Below are 19733 nucleotides of genomic sequence, written 5' to 3'. Positions count from 1 at the left end.
TTAGTGAATTTCTCCATTACTCCTGGGGAAATAGATAATTCTCCTTTAAGTAGATTCAAGTACTCTAAAGAAATCATGCTTGATCACTTTGAGGAGATCTGAGATTTGCTCAAACTACAATTCAGTGAGCTGACCTAGAGTTAATCATCTTTTACTAGTTCATTTATCAAAGAGACAAGCAAAACAGTGGATGGATTCTGGCATGCGGTCTTCATGCATGCACTGTATTAATTAATTCCTATCAAGTAGGTTTAAACAACACTTGCAATGTATACTGACATTTATAAAGACAACACAGCCCACGTTCTTGCTGATCTGTCTTTACTTAGACATCAGAACTAGCAAAGGATGTATTGTCTATTTGTTTTCTACATAAAATAAAGCTTACTACTTTTTGCAAAGCACTTACCTACTGATAAGTCCATATTCTGCTAGTTTCAGTGTTCTTCTAAAGAAGCAAAAATATATTACTGCTAACTGTTCCTATAAGAACAAATTCCCAGTAAGGTTTATGTGTCATTTTGTACATCTTTACAATTTCTGAACTGCAGAAAGATAATACGTTTTGTAGAATAAAGAAAAATCATCTAGGAATTAGGTGTTAGATACCTATATTTTTTGTTTCTACTCAGTACCACATTCATCTTCTGGGATTTATAAAATTATACCTCCTTTTATGGGAACCTGATCCTCCCCATACCACATCCAAGTGGAGCCCATAGGGATTTCTATGTTCTTACGTGGCCTTACATCTCTGGCCAGAGTTGACAGATTGAGGGGGAGGCTCAAACTGGGCCAAACACAGTACCTTACCTCCCTAAACACATCTGATTGGTCCAGAAGTGTGGACCTGAGAGGTTGATCACCACCTGCAGAGGTCTGTCCTGCAGACCCTGACTCCGGGACGGATAAATAAATACACCCTCAGACACAGAATACAGTTTAAGAGTCAGGCTAGGGGGTTGTCACCTCCTCTCAGAGGGCGATTGGAGTTAACCAACCCCAACTTCCTGCTCCTCTTAGCATTTACTCAGTATAGATTTAATAACAGCCCTTCTAAGTCAACATGCTTGTGGATAGTTAACATGGTGGTTAAAAGAGTGGCTTTATGAATGATAAAAGTTTCTGGTTCCCAGGCCCAGAACAAAATCCATTAACAGATAACCCCACTTTGACCTCCCTCCAAGTGGGCCATTCAGCACAAAGTTTACATGAGTAAACAGAGTAGAAAAGGAATGTGGGGTAAACAGACTTAACCGGGGAAGCTTTTATTATCCCTAATCTTCACCCTATGACATAATGCTCTAAGGTAAGAACTGGCTGCCTTCAGCCACTCTCTTTAAAACCTTTTGGCCTTCCAAAAGGTTTGAGACTATAATCTTATACCTTTCCCTAATATTTCCCTTAATATTTTGCCAACCACCCTGAGTGAATCTCAACAGGTACCTCACGTAGCCCATTGCATCTAGAGCCAAGGGTCTACCCCATCTTTATCCTGGAATATTTGGATTTTAGATAGTATCTTAAAAAATCTCAGATTTGTTTCCCACAGGGGTTAAAGATTTAGGCAACAAAACTTAAGAATTCTCAGAAACTAAGTTTTCCAACATAAGGAAAAGCCTAGTCTGCAGTGAAACTGAATGAAGCTGACAACCTGAGAGGCAAAAAGGAAAACCAGATTGATTTCTGACAGTGCCTGGATCCCAAGGGCTGGACTTTAGCACTCTTCTTTCCTCAGCTGTGTTATTAAAGGCTTCTTTCCATTCTGGGAACCAATAAATCTCCCCCTTGCTTAAATAGTTCAGGCTGCCTTTCTGACACTTACAAACCAAACAGTTCTAACTCATATTCATTAACAGTGTATACTAAAACACTGTCAAAAAAGACAGTTACATTTCAGACTTCAAAAAAAAATCAATGAAATGACAGAAGTTTAAAATAGGATATCAGTATGTACCAGTGTAGCATTCTTATTTCCTCATGTTTCTTCTCTAATCATCTTACTATATTTTCATAGAATGTTTAATATGAGGGAAACAGAGGAGGTTGAGCCTCAGGCTTCTAGTTTCTAATGTCCTTATATAGAAAGAAACAATTGTAAACTAGTACAAAATGCTCCAAAGCTTTAAAGCAAACAAATAAAAAAGAGATCAATAAATAATATGGGATAGAAACAGAAAGTAGATTAGTGGCTGCCTGGGGCTGGAAGTGAGAACTGAGAATGACTAAAAATGGGTATGAGGTTTCTTTTTGCCTGATGGATACATTTTAAAGCTGGATTGTGAGAATGGTTGCAATTACTTAGTATATTTACTAAAAATTAGAGAATTGTATACTTTAAAAATTAGTGAGTTTAATGGTATTGAACCATACTTCAATATAGCTATACAATAAGCCAACAAAGCAAATGAAAATAAAAATAAAGAGTATGGGCAATTCTACAGATTTTAAGCAGCTGGAGAAAATGCTTCCCAATAATAATCATTAGGAATTAAAATTAACACCAATTGAAACAGCGTGCTGTAAATGTAAATATAGTTGAATATTTAATTCTTAATTTTTTCTTATTGGGACATAATATTCATAACATAAAATTTACTGTCTTAACCATTTTAAGTACAGAGTTCAGTGGCACTAATGCACCTATATTGTACAACCATCACCACTATGCATCTCAATCACTCTTTTTATCTGGCAAAACTCTATTCCCAATAAATAACTACCAATTTCCTCTCTCTCCAGCCTCTGGCAGCCATATTCTACTTTCCGTTTCTATAATTTTAACTACTCTAGGTACCTTATATGAATGCTACATATGTCAGAATTTCTTTCCTTTTAAAGGCTGAATAACGTTCCATTGAATGTGTACAGTAGTCCCCTCCTTAACCACAGGGAGTATGTTGCAAGACCCCCAGTGAATACCTGAAACAAGGCATAGTAACAAACCCTATTTATACTATGTTTGTTCCTATACATACATACGGCATAATGTGCAAATTCTGAACAGAAGGATAATTCACATCCCAGGTGACAAAAACCAGGACAGTGAGAGATTCTGTCACACTACTCAGAATGGTACACACTTTAAAATAAATAAATTATTTATTTCTGGAATTTACCATTTAGTATTTTTGCATTGTGGTTGACTGTGGATGAAAGAAAACTCAAAAAGCAAAGCCATAGATAAGGAAGAACTAATAACATATACCACATTTTATTTTAGGGCAAGGCTAGCGGTAAAAGCTCCCTCAGCTTTTATTTATCTGGGAATATCTTAATTTCTCCTTTGCTTTCAAAGAACAGTTTTGCTAGATAAAGGATTTTTGGTTGACAGTTTTGTTTTATTTTTTATTTTGGCACATTAAATATATCAGCCTACCACCTTCTTGCCTCCAAAGTTTCTGATGTGAGATCTCAGCTAATCTTATTAAGAATGACATATGAATAAGTTGCTTCTTTCTTACTGCTTTTAAGATCCTCTCTTTGTCTTCTGACAGTTTGCTTCTAATGTGACTCAGTGATATCCTTTTGAATTCATCATAGTTGAAGTTTATTGAGCTTCTTAGAGTTTTATATTCATGTTTTCATTGAACTTGGGAAATTTTCAGGTATTATTTTTTCAAATAATCATGGTCCCTTTCTCCTTCTCTTCTCCCTCTGAGACTTCTGCAATCTGTATGTATTATTTTTTCAAATAATCACTGTCCCTTTCTCCTTCTCTTCTCCCTCTGAGACTTCTGCAATCTGTATGTTCATTTGTTTGATGGTGTCTTGTAGGTTCCTCAAACTCTATTTACTCTTCTCCAATCTATTTTTTTTCGTTCTGGTCCTCACACTCAATAATTTCAATAGGTCAATAGCTTGACCTATCTTCAAACTCAGTAATTCTTCCTCCTGTCTGCTAAAATCTGCATTTTAATTCCTCTAGTAAATTCTTCATTTTAGTTAATTTTTCACTTCTAGAATATTTTTGTAATTTTAAAGATGTTCTACGTCTTTATTGCTACTTCCATTTTGCTCCTTCATTTTTTTTTCTTAATTTCTTCCTTTATTCTTTGAGACAATTGTTTTAAAGTCTTTGTCTAGTAGGTTGGCCATCTGGTTTTTTCTCAGGGACAATTTCTATTGTTTTTTTTTTTTTTTTTTTTTAATGAGTCATACTTTTTTCTAATTCTTTCTATGTAATTTTTGTTGAAAAATGGACATTTGAATTCGGTGATATGACTTTGGAAATCAAATTACCTTCCTTCCTAAGATTTGCTGTTGTTTGGTTTGGCTTTTTGTTTTTGTTCATTTGGGTTTTTCTGATTGTTGCAGGCTGTCTTTGAGCCAAGAATCAGCCTGAGCTATAAACTTGAGGTCTTCTCAAGTCGATTCTCGGCTGATGCCTTTCCCTGAGCATGCACAGTGACTCTAATTTCCTCTGCATATGCAATTGCTTTTGAATGTCTAAATCTTTATTTTCTGGCTCAAAAAAAAAAAAGAAGAAAAATAAAGTGGGTGTGAGAAAGGTACAAGGCCTTTAAATCCCTCTCTTAGCAGGAGGGAGGATGGGTTTGCAACAGTGAGGAGAGGGTGAAATGGTGGGTACCCACCTCTGAATCTGCACCTACATGGTCAGAGACAGTTGTCAGAAATCAAAACACACTGGTATTTGACAAGGAGAGTCTTATTTGTCCATCATGGCTTCTACAAGTTGCATGCAAGCCTAATACAGGATGGGGAGTGGAGGAGATGTGTAGTTGCTGCTGAACTAAAATTGACTAAAATTAATCATAATTCACCATCCAACTCTTCCTTCAGAAGTAATACACCTTCAATAAACTACAGAGATTTAAAAGTTACTTCAGACAGATTATATTAGTGTAATTATTGTCTATATAAAAAGACAGATTCCTGGTGCTTCCTATTTTTACAACTTTCTGGACTCCTCGTTGAAGATTATTCTTTATCCTAATCTGCATGTAGTTTCTTCAGATAAAGATCTGAATTAAAAAAATAAAAGACTACACATTGGGTCCAGTGTATATTGCTTGGGTAATAAGTGCACCAAAATCTCAGAAATCACCACTAAAAAATTATTCATGTCACAAAACACATGTGTTTCCTAAAAACACATTAAAATTAAAAAGAAACACTGTGAAAAAATTAAGGAACATGGGAATTATAAATAATCAAGGATGTATAATATCTACAAATTTTATAAGATACAATGAGATAAACAGAAAACCTTAGATACCTTTCTATACAGTAAAAACAAATGGAATTTACAATTTATTGTTTAAAAAAAGGACAGTTCTAAAGATTAGAGGTCAATTTTGGATAACATGAGAATATAATTAGTCACAGATCATTATAATACTTCAATAAGGAAAGATTCCTGCAGTTAAACATATATAAGTCATGCAAAGAAAAAACAATAAATCTATAATCTATAAAGAATTAATAAAGTGGAACAAAAGGATATTCTGCAGATATAATTTACTTGTGAATGTTTTTCAAAAACTTTTATGAATAACTTTTCAAAGAAAGTTATTTGGAAAAAAGAATCAAGGAGTATTTTTAATACAACTTAAAATTTTGCTGTTTGAGATCAAAGAGTATTCCTTCAATAAGCATTAAGGAAAATAATAAGCACTTAAATATAAGCATTTTAATGTATTAAAAGTATTAAGATCACTGTTTTCCAATAGATCATATTAAACAACCTTACCTTAAAATGAAGAAATTGAATAAAAGTATAAAATTATTCAAAATTTTAGCTATGGTAGAACTTCTTAAAAGCTGTAAAATTAACTCAAATTACCAAAATTATATCTATTTTTTAAACCAGTTTTCCTATGTAAGTTAATTACTCCATGAGGTAATTTTTACTGCTCCTGAAATGTTATTCAAATTTTTTACATATTTCCAAGGATTTTTTTTATTATGGAAATGAGACACTAAAATACTATCCAACTGAAAATGCAGTTCCTTTCTTAATATATCCCAGGTTTTTTTTGTTAGTAAGCAATGTATTCAGGAAAAATATCTCTAGCATCCCCAAGTCTAGAAGGTAGCTTGGATGATGACCAATAAGGAATTATTTGGAGGTACATTCATTTATTGGTTCGCTTGGGGCCCTCAGGCACAAAGGTACACTTTCCTATCCCTAAAATACAAAATCTGCTACCCAAGAACAATTAAGAGAAAAAAAGAAGAAAGGAGGGATGAATTCTGATAACTGAATTACAATGCTGACAAATGTATACATCAAGTTCAAAGGGCTATTCTTATATGCTGCTTCTAAGAGTATAAATTGTTATGTAATTTGGTAAGATTCTCCTCTAAAGTAAAAAGCAATATATGTTTAAAGCTTTATGACTGAATAGTCTTTTTGAACCTGCTTTTTTTTCAACCCTGACATTTATTTTAATAAATGTGTGATGCCTGTGTAGAATATTTTATCTGAAAGATGTTAGCAACATTTTTCCTTACAAGAGTGAAAAACAGAAACCTCTGTCTATAAATAAGAGATGGATAAAATAAATATGGTCTATTCATATAACAGAACTATATGCAACTAATCAAAATGATGGCAAAAGTTTTCACGGTAGAGTGAGCAAAAAATTGAGAGTACACATAATATTTCTACTGTTTAAAAAAAGTAGAAATTTGTTAATTTGCATAAAAAGTAGAATTTTTAAAGTACAAATTTATTTGCAAGTAAATTAACTTACCTATTTAAGTTGACAAATTCATTAATTTAAAAATGTAAGTTAATTCATATGCAAATAAATCCATCTAGAATTATATCATCTAGAATGATACATATATCAATATGCTTTTAGCATTTCTCTCTCTCTGGATGGTGAGATTATAGATTACTTTTACTTTGTATTCTCTTTGTATTCTATAAAGTTTCTATAATAAATACATATTACTTTTGGAATAAAGATTATTTTAAAAGTTAAAGTGTAAAAAAAGTCATATAACGTAACTTGAATGTGAAGATACCCTGAAAATCCAGAGTAAAGGGATCCCTCTCTAAGTAGTCAATCCAAGGGCTAAGACTTTTTAGAGGTTCTATTAAACAAGTAGGATGGCAAGTGACGCAGTGTATGAGAAAGGGCACACGGCTCGGCACTAGAATGCCTGTGTTTCAGCTCAGGTTTTACCATGTAGTGATTGAAGACTTTGGGTAATCACTGATTTTAACTCTTCTTACTTTACTTTTTGTCCACCTATAAAAAACTATATGAATGGGTCCTTGCCTTTTATCTTATGGGTTACCACAGTGTTCAAACATGAGCGTGAATGTGGACACATCTTATAACTACAAAGCAATAATGTAAGTTTATTTAAAAAGTTGTTAAAAGAACAATAAGGAGAAAAGCAGACAACCAAATAACAGCATAATTAAGTGAAAAGAACTCAAAATAAACCAATACAATGTAAACTTTCACAACTCATGTTTTAATCCTTCTCTTGTTCCTTCTTTGAAAGGAAATTATATGAGCACATAAGATAACTGTCAAATCCTACCCCTTTCCTAAAACATTCTCTTTCAAGCCAGTTGGAAATAAACTCTTACAGCAAACACAGTACTGCTGTTGGTTTGAATTTCCTGCAACATGTAAAGCATATGTGATTTACAAGCCACTAACATGCTGTTAGAAAATGTCCTTTTGGTTTTCTCTTATGTACCACACAAATGCCAAGAGAACAATAACAACTAATATTTTCATTGAAAGTCTATTATGTCCCAGGGGCTATAGTAAGTACTTTGTATGTATTATCTTAGTTAAACCACGTAACAACCTTAAGTAGGTATTATTAAGTAGCCAATTCAAAGACACATAGAGGTACACAGGTGGGGTAGGTGTTAAAGCCCATGTGCTTCACCATGCATAAAATGCCTTCTGTTTTGCAATATGAATGAATATTGTGGTGGATAAGATATGGGCTCTGTCTCTAAGGCTACTGATATTTAGCAGTGGAGATAAGATATGTATGCATTCCTAATAAAATTCACGTTGAGATCATTTTCACGTGGACTTCTCTCTAAGAGGAGTTGGCATTGTATCTATGTCTTCAATTTAACTTTTTTCACTAGTCATTCAGGCACAGAAAGTTACATGTGTAAAAATAGAATATAAAAATATAAGCAAAGGCGTTTATAATATTTACATGTGAAATTATGTAATATATACATTATACATCATTTCAGGAATACATATTGTATTAATGAGCCAACATTATGCTACTTGAGAGCAGAATATGACAAATTCTTATTATAAGACTTTCATATAGTATAGGACTTTACAAACTTAGAGGTAGATACTCAAGAGCTGTGTTTTTAAGAATATTTTTTTTCATGGTATGAACGTGATAGATTTGGCCAGAGGGAAGGTGGAGCAGGGGAAAGGCTAGTAAGATAGAAAAAATGTTGTCCAGCAGCAGAAATGAAAGTAGTAAGAATGGAAAGCAAGAAACAATGCAAATAATGTCCACGAGCCTTGGGCAATGTGTAGTCAGGAATGTTCAAAGATCTCTTTGAAAGTGGTATCCTGGATTTCTAAAAAAATATTTTATTGTCAAGTAAAGTGAAGGTGTTGCTTGGTAGGGAGATTATCTGAACACATTGAATTTGGGGTATGGATGGTCCATTTCATGAATGAGATTAGAACTGGGAATATGGATTTGAGAGTAATCCCCCAAGAGTGGATAGATGAAACTTTCGGAGTAGCTAATGGGGTTAGAAACAAAGAGGGCAATTATGAAAAAAGAAATGAAGCTTCTGGAAAAAGACACTTCAGGAATATTTACAAGAAGTTGAGTGTGAGTGTGTGTGTGTGTGTGTGTATGTGTCTGGGGGTATCAAATTAGAAGTTAGAAGGAAGGAATTAAAGGGTCACAAGAATCTATCCATTTCCCTGATTCATAATTTCTTAAATAGAATCCATACCATTAATACATTTTTGTCTTTCTATAAGTCTGTGTAGCCTTCATCGAACCCGAATAGGATGTAAAATTAGTACAAAGTGCACAGCCAAATATTCTCCAGCTTTAATCCACTTAAGTGTAACATATTCCTTACTTAAGACAATCCTCGCTATTTGCTGACATTCACAGACAGTACATTTTCTTATGAGCATTTCCTTCATAAAGCACCGGGAGAAATTAAATCATGTTGGAACAGAGTGATGTCTAAACACAACTAGAAGAGAAAAAAAGGGTACTCGACATTATTATCCCAATGTTAATGTCCTAATCCTGATTTCTCCTACAAAGCAAATGGTTTTCTTTGAAGTATCTAATTGATGAATATAATTATAAACTAAAGTTCTTTGTGAAGGGAAAAAAGATGTTCTCTTCAGAAACCAGGAAGCTGAGTGTTAAGCCATTGTTTTGTTTCAGCTGTAGCTGTATCTTGCTGCATGATAGTATTTATGGCATCCCACTAGAATATTGTTTTTAATAAGTGCAAAACTGATGGGTGAAGACATTGGTCTCCTTAAGAAAGAAAAAGTTAATGATTTCTTCTCCACCACATATTGGTCACCTTGTTTATTAAAAGAGAGACATTTTTGACATTTGGAAAGAAATAATTGATTCTACCATATTATTAGGAGTCCATATAGATAGTGAAGCTTTTCCTATTAGGATAAGACAAAAACCACCTAAGATAGGGACAGCCAGGGATCAGCTACCATTCATTGCATGCAAGGTAACTGTTATCCTCCAAGTCACTCAAGCAGAAAATGAACAGATGCCAATAGTGATCAGAGATAGAAAATGCTGCTTCCAGGAATGAAAGTCTCTTTTTTCTTGTTGCTGTTGTTGTTTTTAAGTTAAACCGATATTCTATATACTTTTGCTGAAATAGCAAGAGGGCCAGATTTGATAAGATCATAGTCCTGGAACTGATCAGTTGCTCCTTGATGTGTTTACAGAATTTTACAATGATATAACCAACAGATGCTCAAAAGTAGTCTCGAAACCAACAAAGGCAAACATTCTGTTTTCAATCTTTGGTGAATTATTTTGAAGTTTCAAAGCATATTGCTCAGCATGTAATTTTACAAATATAATCTTTAGATCTTAGATATTTGGAGGATTATAAACTATACCAATTTATGGTTGTATCACTGGAAAAGTTGAATATATTTTTTGCTCCCCACAAAACTAAATCTCCTATGAAAATAGAAACCTATTTCAATAATTCAATTTGTATTGATTGCCTCTCAGTAATCAATGGGTAAAATAAAAAATACAGCTAATTGTTAGAAATAAGCATGCTTATGTCATTAAGTTCAAATTGCTAGCATGAGAAACTCAAGTGAAATAAAAAAAGTATATTCTTATAAGCAGCAGCTTTAAGCCATTGGTGGTTGAATACACTATTCAAGACACAACCTTGTCTTTCATTGATGTTCTTTGTCTGCATACAAAGGGCTGTGAAAGGGGAGATGCAAAAGAGGCAAAGAAGTTGTACAAATGTCTTGGGAGAAGGAAGGATGTTCTAATGATATGAAATGAAACAAAAAAAATTTAACTTGGGACTGGTTGTTATTTAATAATACTGGAGATCATTCCAAAAATATTTTGAATTACATAATTATGCTGTGGAAGAAAAAAAAAATTCAATGTCCAAGACTGTGTTTGTGAAAAAACTGTCCTCTTTATTTCATAGCACATATATTCTAAATGTTTACAAAGAAAAAAAGCATTGTTTTCATGATCATTAAAATCTGATAATGTGAGGAAGTATGCAGGACTTGGGACTTAAAGGTTCTGCATCAAATTCAGATGAATAACCTATGATTTAGCTGTAATTCATGCCAAACCTTTATGGCTTTTTGACATCATGGACTAGTAGATAGTGAGGGATCAAAGGATGCAAAATTGAGTGCAATCAAGGATATATTATTTTTCTCCTATCAGATGAGGTACAACTGCTAGTACTGATGAAAGGGCAACTTAAAAAAAAAGCTTTCAGCTCGGCGTAGTGGCTCATGCCTCTAATTCCACACTTTGGGAGGCGGAGGCTGGTGGATCAGGAGATCAGGAGATAGAGACCATCCTGATCAATATGATGAAGCCCCGTCTCTACTAAAAGCACAAAAATTATTCAGGTGTGGTGGCATGTTCCTGTAATCCTAGGTACTCAGGAGGCTGAGGCATGAGAACCGCTTGAACCCAAGAGGCGGAGGTTGCAGTGAGCCCAGATCACACCACTGCACTCCAGCCTGGCAACAGAGCAAGACTATCTAAAAACAAACAAACAAACCAACAAAAACAGGCTTTCTGTTAAAAAATATCAGGTCAGTAATCTGTTATAGAAAAATGTATAATAAGAACATGTGAGTAGGCAAACACACCCTAACTATGCCTTAAAGACTGCTCAAAAATGACTCATGTGGATTAAGGACTTCCCAAAATATTCTTAGTGGCGCTTGTCAAACACTACCCAGAGAGCCCTCACTCAGGTTTGTAATCTTTTTGGTAGTGTTCATTTGTTGCAATGAAGTAAGTCGGCAGACAACAGTGTGAGATTATTTCTTGGGCTTTAAAAAATGATACATATCACTTTTTTGAGAAAACTTTACAAGGAATAGTGGCATACTATGAAAAGTTGGCTTAATATTTGATTACATATGATGTGCATGATTATTTCTATTATTTGGGATATTAAGCTATTGGTCTCTACTGTATGTGATCTCCACTGTAACATTTTAGGGGAACAATTAGATTTGATACTTCTCGTTTCAATTTATAGGGTCTATTCTAGAAATATAATCTGCTATAATCTGTCAAAACTGCCAGGACTGTTTGTAGTAATTCAGTGGTACTTTACAGCGAATATCACCACACCCCACCATGCATATGCATAATGCATTTAACTTTACAAAGAATACTCGTGTCTATTATGTGACTTCATTTTCAAAATGGTCTTATAAAATAGGTAAAGCAGGGATTTGAACTGAATTTCCATTATGAGGAAAAGAAGGTAATAACCCATTCCTGGCAAAATCTGGACTAGACTTCAAATCATTTGGCTCCAAACTAACACAAGCTTCTCCATTGAGCAGCGCAGTATTTCCAGCGACTCAATTCAATGTACAGATTCAAGTCATGGGTTAAAAATGTTGAGGATATCAGGCTGGCTATCACTGAGTATACTTCTTGGGTAAGGTATATCCTTACTCCTGTTAAGATGATCTTACTAAGAGCAAAAGCAGACGGGGGGAATTTTGACAGGAAAACTACTATTCTTTTCAGACACAGATTGTCCTTTTTTGGTGAAACTTGATGCAATGTTCTGCAAAGTGTTACTGCATGTGGAAAGTCCATAAAAATTTTGATTTATCTGCATTGACAGCAATATGTTATATTCAGTGTTGTCTAATATTATCTTTTGATGATAGTTGATCTTCCCATTAGATAGTAAGTTCCTCAAAGGAAGAACTTTGCTTATGTTTTAACTCTGTTTAGTGCCAGCCATGCTGAAGTTGCTCAGTGAAAATTGTGGGAGGAATGAAGGCAGGAAGGCAGGAGAGGAAAGAAGAGAGAACTTCTGGAATTTCCTGTTGCAAACCACTCTGCTAATTGAATTTATGAAATGAAGGAGTTCAGGAACAACAACAAGAAAACTGAAGTCATCATAACAAAAGATTATCTCATAAACAAGTAAGAGAATCACTTAATCCAACCGCTTGATATTAAAATTACCAGTAATTAGCCTGTGTTAAAGAGATAAACTTTTTTACACAACTCTGCAGCAAATTGGTTAACTTAACCAAAGTTATGCCTAAACTGCTCCGCATCCAGTCAAACTGATTTCTATGTTTAGGTTTCACAAAACTGATCTATCATTCAGAACAATAAACTAAGAACTAGGCAGTGTTTTATGTAGTATTAAGAAAAAGCATCATTATTAGCACTAGTATAAAATAATATTGCTTTCTTTGGCAAACTAACTAAAACTAGGGAAATAAATTTATTAAAACTGTTTATGGGCCTTATATAAAGTCTGCAATCTCCTAAATGTAAAACTTTGCTTACAAACATTGTCAGGGTAAAATTTTGTCTTAAAACAGAGTAATTGCTTCTATTTCCTGTGATGTTTACACAGTAACACCTTCAGAATTACTCTTAAAAAGAAATAGAAAAGAAAATCAATAGCAACACTGCACTATGAAATAACCTTTGTGGCAGAAATGGAACCAGAAGATTAAGATAAAACCATAAAAGTATGAAATAATAAAAAGGGTACCAAATTCAACTCCATCAACAAGACTGAGCATGGTTTCAAATATACATTACATATACACACAATGGAATATAGATATTTTGTATTTTAGAAGAATATTTTTAAAAAAATAATTTACGAAAATTAATTCAGTAGCAATAGTACTATTCTGACTAACCTCATGATATTGACAAGCCTTAATTAGATATTATTTGTAAAAATATAGTTTATAGCATTATTATAAATGTTTCATTTTCCAAATAAATTATTTTTGAAATGGTATTTTTACTTTGTATAAAATTTTTAAAATTTAAAAATCGTATAATATATTCCCTCTTGTTAAAAATGTCAACTGCTAATCACACAGCTTTCTACAACTGCTTTTACTATTTGTAGGCAACATTCTTCTTCATTATTTGTGTTCCATTTTGTTTCTTTTCCAAAGGCTCTGGAGATATTTTTGTAAGACAAATTTAAACACTTATTAATTTTTATCTTAAATATTGAATTGAAAATTAGGCATGTTTACTTTAAATACTGAGCAAAAATGATTTCAACTATATATATAACAGTTATCTATATATCAATATAAAATGTATGTATATATAAAACAATTAAAAATGTAGTATTTTAAATCATTTCAAAACTGACATAAATTTCCATATGCCTTTTTAGCCTAGCAGACCGCTGATGTTATATTGGCAAAGGTAAGTGCTTCAGTGGCAATCAGTCACTAACCATCAAGTCCACTCAAGACTAGAATCAAACTTTCTTCCATTAAATTACCCACAAGAAACAACTGAGTTTTCCTATCCAAACCACTGGCCTCTGCAATTTGTAAGATAAGGGGAAAACAGACAGATCTACTTGATAATCGGTCTAAAGGTTATCAACACTTTCTTTCCTCTTCCTAACACATTTTATTTTTTGAGCCTTCTTGGCCAATGTGCTTCTCCCTAACTGTCACAGTCTGCTTTAGATCTTAGCTAAGAAAATGTCCTGTATGGTTTTTATAGTTAAGAACTGATAACTGCATTTTGCTTTTGTTGGTAAGTATTCCTCTAAAGTTCTCTTGCCTGATCAAACCTCACACAAATAGAAACTGGTCATTATTCTGAATATTTAAAAGTCCAGTAAGCATTTATGTTTTCTTGATGGGTATTAACATATATACATGTATTTATCTACCATTGGTGTTATTAACTTAGGAATGTGAATTACCAACATTGTACAAACACATGATGCCATATGGATTTTCAGGGCAGAACCAAGTTTATAATCAAGATGGCAATGAGGAGACAACATCTATATGTTATCTCATTGCAACTACCACTTTGAGCTAAGTACACAGAGCTTGAAGGAGAAATCATTACTTGCTTCTTTTGAAAGTAAATCCATCCTCTCTAACATTGTGATTTTATCTTCCCTCTGTTAGGCCACGCTGATTGACATTGTATTTCAATGTTGAAATTCACATCAGACCAATTTCCCATTGTTTAGTAACTTGTGATTTACACAGTATTAAGATTAATTCCGTTATGGCCAATACTCTGTCATATCACTTAATTACATCGACATTTATTGTAATTACATCTATTAAATTAGACACATTTAAATACATTCCAGCTAAGAATTTAAACAAATGAGAGCTACCTGGCACAATGAGAGAAACTGTTACAGTACAGAAATGGCAAAGACACTCCCTACTCTCCAAGTTAAAATGATTTAGTTTGATTGACACAACCTGGAGGAATTTATTCTGTGATCAGGATATTTTCTCTTTTGCTTAAGATACACAAAATTTGTGATGGAATTTGGTGGTTAATAAGAAAGCAGAGAAGACCATAAGAAATATGGAAGTTCATGCTTTTCTCTTTTCATTAAAGAGTTATCTAAAATGACGGTTTAATCCTTGATAGTCATTTTAAATTGGCAGTTATTGAGTACACACAATGCAACCAGCATTGAATTGAAGTGTCACATTGTCAGATAGGACATTTCCTGTTGCATTTTCTTTGGAAGGTTGAACACAACTATTAGGACCACAAATAAATAACTACTTCACATTCTAAAGAATATGGGGCCTTATCCTCTTTCCAGAGCTACAATCAATAGCAACCCCCACCTCTTAATCCTCCCTTCCTGAATACACTTTATAACCTATATAAGATGATCTGAGGGTCAGGAGAGAAAGAGACAGTATATTCTTAACGGAGACTACAGAGGTTGTGCTCTCTGTTCTCCACCAAAACACCCAAGTTAAATGCAATTAAATTCAAAAATAAAGATGGGGACACCGGCATGTCACTTCCAGGGGTCTGTATTTACTGTCACTGGAGTGAGGCAAATAACTTGTAACTCAATTTTGTACATAATCCCATGGCTTGAGGCTATACGGGAGGAGAGAGAGGTGTCTGCTCCTCACTTGGAGATTTCTGAAAGCAAGAGACTTTCCTATGGGTGTCTCTAAGAACCTAAGAAGCCAAGGAGAAAAGACCTTTCTGATTCTCATAATCCCCTGAGGTTGCAGAGGAAGACCTCAGTGGTTAACTGGGCTTCATGTGGAGAAGTATGAAGTAGAAGGTGTAAGAAGAACTACAAGGTGGTCTAGATAACAGTCAAATTAAGGGATCCTCATGGAGAAGTGAGGGACATTAGCTGCTTATGGAAAGTACAGTACTGGGAGTAACAGCATATTGTGTTTACACACTTTGACATCATACATTTCTGGGTAAAGCCTCAGAACCAACTGTTTCTGAGATATCTGTCAATTCATTTAAGGTCTTTGAGCCTCAGTTTCCTCCTCTGCAAAATGAGAACAATGGACTCTACCTCACAGAACTTTTTAATGAAGGAGAAACTGGGCAATTCCTTTAGAAATGATGTCAAATGATCATACGAAGCAAACATTGATATTATTACATAATCTATATATTACATTCACCTCCACTCCTTGCCCATGTTATCTTACTATGTTATATGTATTCTTAGGATGGCTAGAGTCTTGTACTACTTTAGGTCTTGTGTATTCTCCAGATGTGCTATATTTAGCAGACTCTAAGAATGATTTGCAATGACCCTTATCTTTGTATAAATTTCTTCCCTTTGAGGGTGTGTGAAACTTTTAAATATGACAATAGATCTCACCAATGATACAGGTTAAACAAGTCAAATCCGAAAATTTGAAATCCAAAATGCTCCAAAATCTGAAACGTTTTACAGTTGATATGATGTTCAAAAGAAATGCTCATTGCCACATATTGGATTTTGGATTTTCAGATGTGGGATGCTGAACATGGTAAGCATAATGCAAATATTTCAAAATCTGAAGAAAATCCAAACTCTGAAACATTTCTGGTTCCAGGCATTTTAGATAAGGGGTAGTCAATCTATGTGGATATATATGTATATTTAAGAACGGAAAAACCACAAAGGATGCCCTCCAGCTGACAACCAGCAAGGAAACTTTGGACCTCAGTCCTACAGCCTCACAGAACTGAATACTGACAACACTTTGAAGAAGTTGGAAAGAGTTTCATCTCCAAATTCTCAAGATAAGAGCCCAGCCCAACTGGCACCTGAATATCAGCCTTCTTGAGACCCTAAGCAGATAAGCAAGTTGAGCTCACCCAGACATCTGATCTCCAGAAATACGAGCTAAAAATAGATGTTGTTTTAGGCAACTAACTTCATAGCAATCCATTATTCAGTGATTGAAAACGGATACAGATGCTAAAACCTATTTATTAAATGAATACTATTTATTAAATGAAAGCCATCGATTAAATGATCATGAAGCAACTAAAATATAATATCAGGGACTATTTCATGTGAGGTCTGGTCTGAAAATTCTTCTTAAGAATTTTAAATCCTTAGTAGAATCTGAAAAAAAAATCTCAGAGGCTAATTAAAATTAGGATTAGTTGGAAGGCATGAATACTCACCCCTGGTGACATTGAAAACATTTGTTGTGGGTAGTGTGGTAGAGGTTAGTAAAACCTGTAGTCAAGTAGGTTGGAGGCTCAGCACCAATATGATTTGGCCATAAACGTCCATGGTTTACTCATAGGCTGATGGCATGTACATTACATACAATGAAAGGATCATTTTTTTTTTGATAAGGAGTAAATTCTCAAAATATTTGTAAAAATGGGCAGATCAATAGTCTGGGTTGGCTTTAAGGAAAAGCAGGGCTCATGTTAAGTCTCAACACTAAGTACTCATGAGTAAAGTAAAAGAACACTGATGAGGAACTAAAAGAAAACTACAGAAATAATCAAATGTGCTCTCCTGCTTCACCCCCTGTGCATTATAAAATGTCATCATTCCCTGCCAAAAAGAGGAGTCCTTTTGTTTTAGTATATCTCTAGGGAATAAGATTGAAGAACACTCTCCCCGGAATTTAATTATCCTTTGTTGTAGGAAATCCTCTCCTTCAACATGAAGGCAAAAAGTAAAGGCCATTTCATATTGTTCTGCCTTCACCCCTGCCTGTTAATTTTATAACACATGTTTAGATACTAGAATATTTTAAGAATACAGCGACCATACTGGCATCTGGTGCTACTGGCAACCAGTACAGGGACAAGCTCCAGTGAGAATTTTAAAATGCCTTTTCCTACAGAGAAACTGTTAAAAAAAACCTGATGATCAATTGTTCCCTAATTCATGAGGAAAAAGAACAAGTATTATCAAAGAGCTAAATTATAAATAACTGGATTTATAACACCTTCCCACTAAGTAATTCCAGAATAATTGTTCTCAAACTTTACTGTATATTGTAGTTAACTAGGGAGCTTTAACAAATTCTGATGCCTAGATTCTATGTCCTCAAAAATTCTGAGCTAATTGGTCTGGAGTTCAGTTTGGTTATTGTGATTATTTCAAGAGCTCCCAGGTAATTCTAATATATGGCCTCTGAGCCATGGTCTGGGACTACATGCATAATTCACTTTTCAAGAAAGACAACTATGAGTTCAGTTTATTTCTCCACTAGAAGAACTGGATTCTAGAGATCTCTGAAATAAGGTATCCATGCCTTTGGGAGGCTGAGGCGGGTGGATCATGAGACCCTCCTGGCCAACATGATGAAATCCCGTCTCTACTTAAAACATACAAAAATTAGCTGGGCATGGTGGATCACGCCTGTAGTCCCAGCAACTTGGGAGGCTGAGGCAGGAGAATTGCTTGAACCCAGGAGGCGGAGGTTACAGTGAGCCAAGATCGCGCCATTGGACTCCAGCCTAGTGCGTGGCAACAGAGCAAGATTCTGCTCTGAAATAAAAATGTTACAGAACAGTGCTTTTATTTCAACGTTCTCATTTTCCCAAAGGTTTTTTTTTTTTCTTTTTTCAATTCCCCTGATTGCAATGCAGCAATGTTTTGTCTGAATGCAAATTAAATCTTCCTCTTAATAAGAAGAATGTGTCTCTGCCTCAGGACCATGTAGAAACACTTTGGTGAAAGCAGGCAGTGATCCAGGGATGTTCATGATGGACTGACAGAGACATGGCAAACATACAAGCATGCATTGCAAATACTGGACTGTGGGAAATTAATAGTTTTAACCTTTAAACCAACTTCTCATGGCACAGAAGCATATTTTAGCAATAATTTATCTACCTTCTACACTAGCTTGGAGGAATTACAGATACAAAGTTGGAAATATACCTAACTGAAGGTAGCATTATACTTTACCTTGGCTGAAACTTGGGAAGCAAAACAATTTGGCCTTTATATTAAAAAAATCACAGTTCATTTGAGGTCACATCGCTATAGAGAGAAGAGTGAAAATTTTAGTGAGAAAGCTATTAGGAAGGAATAATTAACCATTATGTTGGGTAGAAGCTATTATTTTCTAGAGAAGGAATAGACTTTATGGGACTTAGTTTTTTTCATCTTACATTTTCTTTTGTTTATACCCTCATGGACATGTTGATAATGAATCAACTGGAACATTTTTGAGGCTGTCAGAATCTTCTGATTCTGGAGCCTAAGTAAAGTTGTTTACTGGCAGGTTGACTGAATAATAGAAATTTGATGGCCAGAGGCCAAACCAAAATTTAACAAAAGGCCTCTGGACTGGGTAGTTGACAAGTCCAGGACTTACAGGAATGCAACCCCAGAAGAAATACTTGCAAGTGCCTCTTCAACAGCCATTCAAGACTCTTGCTTGAATTTCAAGGCAGCCGATGGTGATTTCCTCCTCTGTTTACAACTTATTTATTCTTCTTATAAAAATAATGCTGTATCCTTCTCTTTCCTCCCCAACACCAACAATTCATTCTTTCAAAAACTCTAAGGCATTCAGATAAAAGTAGATGAAAATACAGTTTGCCAGAAACATCTTCAAACAGAATATGAGTTTTCACACACAGTATGCTCATTAGAAGCAGAAGCAAACATATCACTGTAACATAATAATAGCTCATATTGAGCAAATACTCTGGGGTATGTGCCTAACATACAATAGCTCATTTAATTAACCATTATGTTGGGT

General features: G+C 34.4%; 1 protein-coding gene across 47 annotated transcripts in view; it reads right to left on the bottom strand.

Annotated features, from left to right (window-relative positions):
• NRXN1 (neurexin 1) overlaps positions 1–19733 on the bottom strand; it is a 1160645-nt gene that overhangs the window by 251938 nt on the left and 888974 nt on the right. The window lies entirely within an intron of this gene.

Source organism: Callithrix jacchus, chromosome 14 (assembly GCF_049354715.1).
Source record: "Callithrix jacchus isolate 240 chromosome 14, calJac240_pri, whole genome shotgun sequence".
In the NCBI taxonomy this organism is placed as follows: domain Eukaryota; kingdom Metazoa; phylum Chordata; class Mammalia; order Primates; family Cebidae; genus Callithrix; species Callithrix jacchus.
The sequence above is the reverse complement of the archived record's forward strand: the minus strand, read 5'-3'. Positions and strand labels throughout refer to the sequence as shown.